The 7,091-nt window shown below is 40.3% G+C and overlaps 1 long non-coding RNA gene across 1 annotated transcript; it reads right to left on the minus strand.

Annotated features, from left to right (window-relative positions):
* Positions 1 to 1,578: 1,578 nt before the first annotated feature.
* LOC146691494 (uncharacterized) lies at positions 1,579 to 3,272 on the minus strand. The gene is made up of 2 exons (XR_014915373.1): positions 1,902 to 3,272; positions 1,579 to 1,821 (listed from the first exon to the last, which is right to left on the minus strand). It is a non-coding gene; the product is annotated as an uncharacterized LOC146691494 (long non-coding RNA).
* Between the last annotated feature and the right edge of the window lie 3,819 nt (positions 3,273 to 7,091).

The following is a 7,091-nucleotide window of genomic DNA, read 5'->3' on the forward strand; positions in this document are numbered from 1 at the left end:
GAGGACTCTGAGGAAGAACCACCTGTCCTCAGACATCCTGGTGAACTTCTATCGTTGCACCATCGAGAGCATCCTGACCAACTGTATAACAGTCTGGTACAGGAACTGCTCTGCCTCGGACCGGAAGGCGTTGCAGAGGGTCGTGAAAACTGCCCAGCGCATCGCCGGAGCACCACTTCCTGCCATAAAAGACATCTACAGGAAGCGGTGTCTGAAAAGGGCTGGGAAAATCATCAGAGACCCCAGTCACCCATCACATGGACTCTTCACCCTCCTGCCCTCCGGGAGGCGCTACAGGAGCCTCCGGACTAAGACCTCCAGGTACCGGAACAGCTTCTTCCCCACAGCTGTCAGACTCCTGAACTCTGCCTCCTGACATCTGACCCACGTTAAACTCATGGACTGAACATACACACCCACAATGGACAACTGTACCCTCAAACACACAATAATAACATGGACTGAACCACCACTCACAACCACTAGCACTTTATATAGCCTCTGTAGAAACTATCCACATATCTCACTTATCTTAACTGCACTACTGTATAGCTCTGTGTAAATAATCATTCTGTATATACGATAATTTTTAACCCTACAACTGTTTACAACTTGCATAGTTCCCATTTCTGTATAGCTGTATATCTCAGATTCTGTAAAGTTATTTATTTCATATTCTGTATAATTTTTCATATTTATATCCTGTTCATAGCTTGTACTCAATACAGCCTGTACATACTTAGTTATAGAATATTCACAACATACTTCATACCGTGTACATTATAACATACCATAATAGACCCATTTCTGTAATATACTCACATATCTATATTATTGCTAATATATATTGTAATATATCTATATCACTAAAGCACTTCTGGATGGATGCAAACTGCATTTCGTTGCCCTGTACCTGTGCATGTGCAATGACAATAAAGTTGAATTCTATTCTATTCTAAGCTGGTTATGATCAGCAGTGGCTGCTCTGAGTCCAAAATCATTTCCGTCTTTGTTGTTTCTTTGCTCCTTCTCATGAAATACTGTTGGCAGTTGCATTTTTAAAATCTCTAATATATCACAGAAAATACTTAAAGAATAACACTTCATGATGACGCTCCCCAAATGTACAGACATACGCAATTAATTATCATCACAGTCGCTCATCTCCCTCTTCACTCAGTTGTTCCTAAGAAATACTGTTTGCTGTTTAACTTTTGGTCTTTTTTTCGTCTCACATAAACAAACAGACTGCCGAACTGTCTCATTATTGTGAAAAGACATCTGTTAACAACGTGGAAAAGTGAAGAATCACCGTCTGTCGAGAAATGACTCTCAGATGTTAAAACCTCGAATAGCTGAACAAATCAAATATTTGGGGAAGGTTCAGGTTGTAACAGATTGTGTTGATTTCTGTCAGGCTTTCATGCAAAAAAGCAATATTAGATTTGCTGGCTGATTGTGATTAGTATATATTATAAGATCCTCGTGCCAGCTGGCAAACAAACAAACAAAAATAAATGGTTGTGCCAGTGAATTGCAATCATGTGCATTTGCCTTCAAACTCGCTGAACCCGTTACTGCAAGTAGGACATTTTATTTAAATTTGTATGCTGGTTCTGGTAAAACACCGATCGGGCAAAACATCACGACCAATAACAGCTGATGTGCACTGATTATCTCTTCAGCATGGCTCCTGTTAGTGTGTTAGAAGGAGGAAAACTGGGCAAACGTCAAGGACAGACTGTGATGGTTAGACGACTGGGTCAGCACAACTCCACAACTGCAGCTCTTGGGGGGCTTCCTGTCTGCGATGGTCCGTATCTATCAAAAGTGAAAGGAACAGTTGTGACAGGGTCAAACTGCCTGAAAAATGAATGTTGGTTCCAATAAATGACAGATACCTGTGGGTCACCTGGGGAACACCTGGCATCAGGATGGCAAGCCAGGGGAGGCAGTGTGATGCTTTGGTCAATGTTCTGCTGGGAAGCCTTGGGTCATTGATGTGGATGTTGCTATGACACGTATCACCTACCTAAGCATTGTTGCAGAGCACGTACATCGTTCCCAGATGGCTGTGGCTTCTTTCAGCAGGATAGCGCACCCTGCCACGAAGCAAAAAGTTCAGAATTGTTTTGAGGAGCAACAACGAATTTGAGGCACCGACTTCTCTAGATGTCACTTGAGGCTTGCTCGAAAATGGAGTCAGTTCCCATAAGACTCCCACACTGAGCTTTACAACATTAATGAACTTTTAATTCAAAGCTGGTATTAACAATGGTTTTGGTCTCCATAGATATTTTCCTGCTTCATAACAGCTCTGAGCAGGAGTAATTATAACACATATTAACCGAGTTAGAGTTGTGGCTGTTAGCTGACAGGTTTGCAACACATTAACCCTGACAGGTGCTAGCAAGCCTTGACTGATTACTTAGCGCTGCAGCCTGTCATCCATATAATGTGACTTTTGGCTCCAAAGAAAAAACAACATTAACATAGTTAATGCTGAAGATTCAGGGTGTAGAGTTAAAAACCTCCGGGTGAGGGCGTAATGGAAAGGTCCATCTATTATAGTATCTGTGGTTCTCATCAACAGACATTTCACTGTAGAAAATCAGCCATGTGATGTGACATCCACAGGACACTTCAACATCAAATTCTTGGTCAGACCAGTTCAAACTATGACTAAATTCTGTTTTCATGCAAATGAAAAGGGCTGATGATTTGAGACTAATTGTAACCAGTGTTGGGGAGTAACGGAATACATGTACCGCCGTTACGTATTTAAAATACAAAATATGAGTAACTGTATTCCGTTACAGTTACCGTTTAAAAAGGTGGTATTCAGAATACAGTTACTTTGTTGAAATAAATGGATTACACTGCGGTACTTTCCTGTTTCATTTTGTCGCGGGTCAGGACTGTTTGGGTTTGTTTGACAGCTACGTTCTGTTGTTCCAGGCGGCAGCGTTACGGTTGCCATGGTTACAGGGCGACGCTCTCTCTCTCTCTCTGCGACTGTGTGTTTCCTGGGTGAGAGAGCGCCTTTTCGTTGTTGTTGTTGTTGTGCTAAGCTAACAGGCAGAATGCTACAAGCATAGCTCTAAAGAATGTAGCATCATGGGTAGTGTAGTCCGTGCTGCAGGGAGAATGGACTGCCATACACGTTATGGGTCTGTGAGCGCGAGGAGGGAGAAAAAGGGGAGTGGAAAGGTACGAGTTGTCATCGAGCAAAAACGGGAGCTGGAAGCATGTAAATATAATAATAACCACTGCAGCCAAACAGAGAGCCTGACGAGCCCAGCTGTAAGTAAGCTATTAAGACTCGACTGTACACCATGTTCGTGTTTTCCTCCGAAAACAATAAGTTCCATTGGAGCAGCCTTTCAACGCCTCTCTCTGTCTCTTGCAAGAAAAGTTGACCCACACAACAAAGTAAAGCTATTTTTCGGCTACGAGCCGACAGGGACCCAGTATTAGTCAGAGGTCCCTTTACTACAGTTCGGAGTCGCAGACCTTCAGTAATAGTAATAAATCACACAGCAATAGTACATTCATGTTGTTGTAAACAGCATGATAATATATTAAGTAATCCAAAGTATTCAGAATACGTTACTGTCATTGAGTAACGTAACGGAATACGTTACAGAATACATTTTGGGGCATGTAATCTGTATTCTGTAATGGAATACATTTTAAAAGTAACCTTCCCAACACTGATTGTAACTGTAGTGTAAGCTGTTACCTAGTAGCTACAAATCTAAATGTTTGATCTACAGTGATAAGAGAAACACAGGGTTTAAGTATAAGCGGTGTCTGGGGACACATGGACACCTTTCTGTAAGACATTATGACACCTATCAGAACTCAACTGTGCCAAAATATTAACCAAAGCTTAGCTGGGCGTGTTGCCTACAGCTGGTTGTAGGAGTCTTTTCCCTTTGTTTATTGTTGAATGAGAGTTGTTGGTAATTATTTGTAATGATCAATATTCTTAAACAAGTAAGCTGTTAAACCTAGTTACAGTTTTTCAGTTGAATCATTACGCAGCAGTAGTCCTGAATGCTGGGAATTTTTAACAGTTAGTGAAAATGTGATCCTTGAACAAAAATCAAAATGTTTTCTTGATAATTTAATTATTTGTAGTTTTTCTGCTTAAATTCAAACCATAAATCACAACGTTCGCCACACTAAAGCTAATAAAACTATTTAAACTGCTTTTCTGTTCTCTGCCTACAAGCAGACACTGCATGTGTGCATGCAGCACAGTGTACAACAAATAAAGCCTCCATGGTTAACAGGTATGCTGGCAACCTTGTCAGTGTAAAAATGGAGGGTTTTTTTAGTTCCTGGCTTTTAAAGGTCTTGATCTTCTTGTTTTAGTCTTGAAAGGTTTTTGTTTGTTTTTCACTCTCCCCGTTTTCAGTGAAAGTGCACTTTTTGGTGATGCATTTACACCTTTCTGAGCAGCCCCGCTGGTCCAGCGCTGCTGCCGCCGTCACAAGATGTGTGACATGTAAAAGCAGAGAGAGCAAACAGATGGACACCCAGACTGTTTGGGTGGCCCTCCTCATTAAATCCTCCTCTTGCAGCTGACCCTCTGTAGCCGAGAGGACTCTATTCTGGCATTGGCAGTTTATACAGCAAGACCGAGCTGCAATTTATCACCCATGGCAGGTTAAACCATGTGCACAATCTGTTTATATCTATAATTATAAGGCATCATCCTGCCTATGTGCTGTGAGGGTTCAAGAACATCTGCTTGGAGAAATTCAGCAGGAGGTCAGGCGTAGCTGGAAAGGTCTGTGGTTTTATATCAGGTGGGAGTAAATCTACTGCGATAGACATATTAGGTGTGTTTGTGTGCAAGGGCACAGAGGTACTAAGAGGCAGGATTCATGTCTCTATCTGGAGTCTTTCACAGGCCTCTTTACATGATCAGCTACAAATCGAGCTACAATTTCATGACCTGGACTCACTTCAATCACACAAATATGTTTCGCACCATCGTGGCTGCTTTTCATAGCAACTCTTTTAACAATGTCTCAGTGTTGCTTTGTGTTGCATTTTCCATTGATATTTTTTTCTAAACATTCATTTTTAATTTCTCTTTGCTATTTCAAGTTTTATGGTCATGTACAGATAAACAGTGCAGCCACATTTATCCAATGAAAGTCCTCAGCTTTACATGAGCATATAGAGAGTGTGCAGTTATTTACAGAAGAAAATAACAGAAATTAGCAGTGGTAATAATAATAATAATAATAATAATAATAATAATAATAATAATAATAATGAGAGGAAAAAGTATTAAATATTACAGAATTTAGTTGGTATTTACATTTAAGACAAGTTGGTATTTATAAGTTTGTGCAAGAGTATTTACAGCTTGTACAAAGTTGTGCAGTGAGCATTTAAGTAGCATTTGTGTAAGTGACCGTGTGCAGTCCTGTAATTGTAGAGGTGTGTGTGGAATATCAGCAGTTCAAAAGGCTCGTGGGTAAAAACTGTCCCTGTGTCTGGTAGTGCGGGTCTGGGTTTAGGCTGATTGGGACCTGATGAATGTAAAAACAAAGAATAACCAGATTTTTTTTTTTTACCTGATTTTTGTTTCTGAGAAAACTAGATGCACATATGAGGACATTCACGCAGGTCCTAGGAGGTTAAACGAGATCTCCAGTAAACAGCCGTGTTAACCATTTGAGTCCTACTATGACGTCATAGGTGCTAACCCTAACCCTGCCCTGGCTTTCTATTTGGAAGATTTTTTTTTCGGGGGGTAATTCATAACTAAACTGAGATATTCCCCTCCTCTGGATAATCCTATACATTAAACAAAAGTTAGACATGTTACAAAAAATGTAGAAATGTACTTTGTACTATTATAGTGTTATTATTATTATTTTCAGTGTTTGCTTATAGAGGTTGTGCAGGGTGCGCTGATGCTGTGGTTGGTTTTTTATACTGTATGTGAACTATCATATCTATACTTCTCCTGTTCCTGTATTTAATCATTTCAATAGACATTTGTTCAAACATTTCAACGTTGAATATCCGCCCACCTGTGGGTTTTTCTCGATCTCTAGTTATGGTTGAAAAATAAATCCAAAGATTTTAGAAAATGCATCAACATTGGTACTTCTAGATGTCCTTTTCAGACTTTCTAGCAAAAGAAAGCAAAAGATAAATATGTTTAATTGCTTCTTTGGGATTATTTGACGTATAGGACAAATATGGCAGAAAGGACGTCGATATATAACAAGAAGATAATATTGAGATTTCAACCATGTTTTCTAGCTACACATAGCTGTGTTATGTGCATATATAGTGAATCATTACTATAACTAAATAAGGCACAGTGTATCTTTTGTTCTGCCCCCCCAGCTGATGGCTGCCCCTCCATAAGCCTGGATCTGTTGGGGCGTTCTTCCTATTAACAGGGAGTTTTTCCTCCCCACTGTTGACAAAGGCTTGCTCTGATTGTTGTTTGTGTGTGCAGGGTCTGTCTTTTACAATGCCTCGAGGTGACTGTCGTTGGGATTTGACTCCATATAAATGAAACTGGAATGAATTAAATTGTTTAAAAACAGGAGCCTAAACAATGGTTTAAAATGTGTGGCTCACTGAAAAACTTTTTCAGACTTCTTGTAGAAATGAACCCTGCTGGTATGTGCAAACACACACACACACACACACACACACACACACACACACACACACACACACACACACACACACACACACACACAGCACACAAATGCGAAGCATGTGCATATTCTAGGTAGAGCATAGTGTGAGAGATGTAGCCTAATAGCATAATGATATTAATGAGAGACCATTCATCATGCGGACTCATCACTTAACTTGATGAATACCAGCAATTTAAAGCAGAGACTCAAGTGGAACATGCCTCAGTCGCTGCTCCACTAGCTAACCTTTCAGTCTATTATGCCACACGTCTCCCCAGATTTAAAGCTGAATGAACTGACTCGACAGCTGCTGAATATTTACCCTAAAACATCAGCTGCAAAATAACAAAATTGCGAAGCATTAGTGAGAAAATCAGTCCAAAATTTACTCCGACTGTTTTCAAA

The sequence above is a fragment of the Copadichromis virginalis genome, linkage group LG15 (genome assembly GCF_057382275.1).
Source record: "Copadichromis virginalis isolate Kocher_CV1m ecotype Utaka linkage group LG15, C_Virginalis_male_GT1.1, whole genome shotgun sequence".
Taxonomy (NCBI): Eukaryota; Metazoa; Chordata; class Actinopteri; order Cichliformes; family Cichlidae; genus Copadichromis; species Copadichromis virginalis.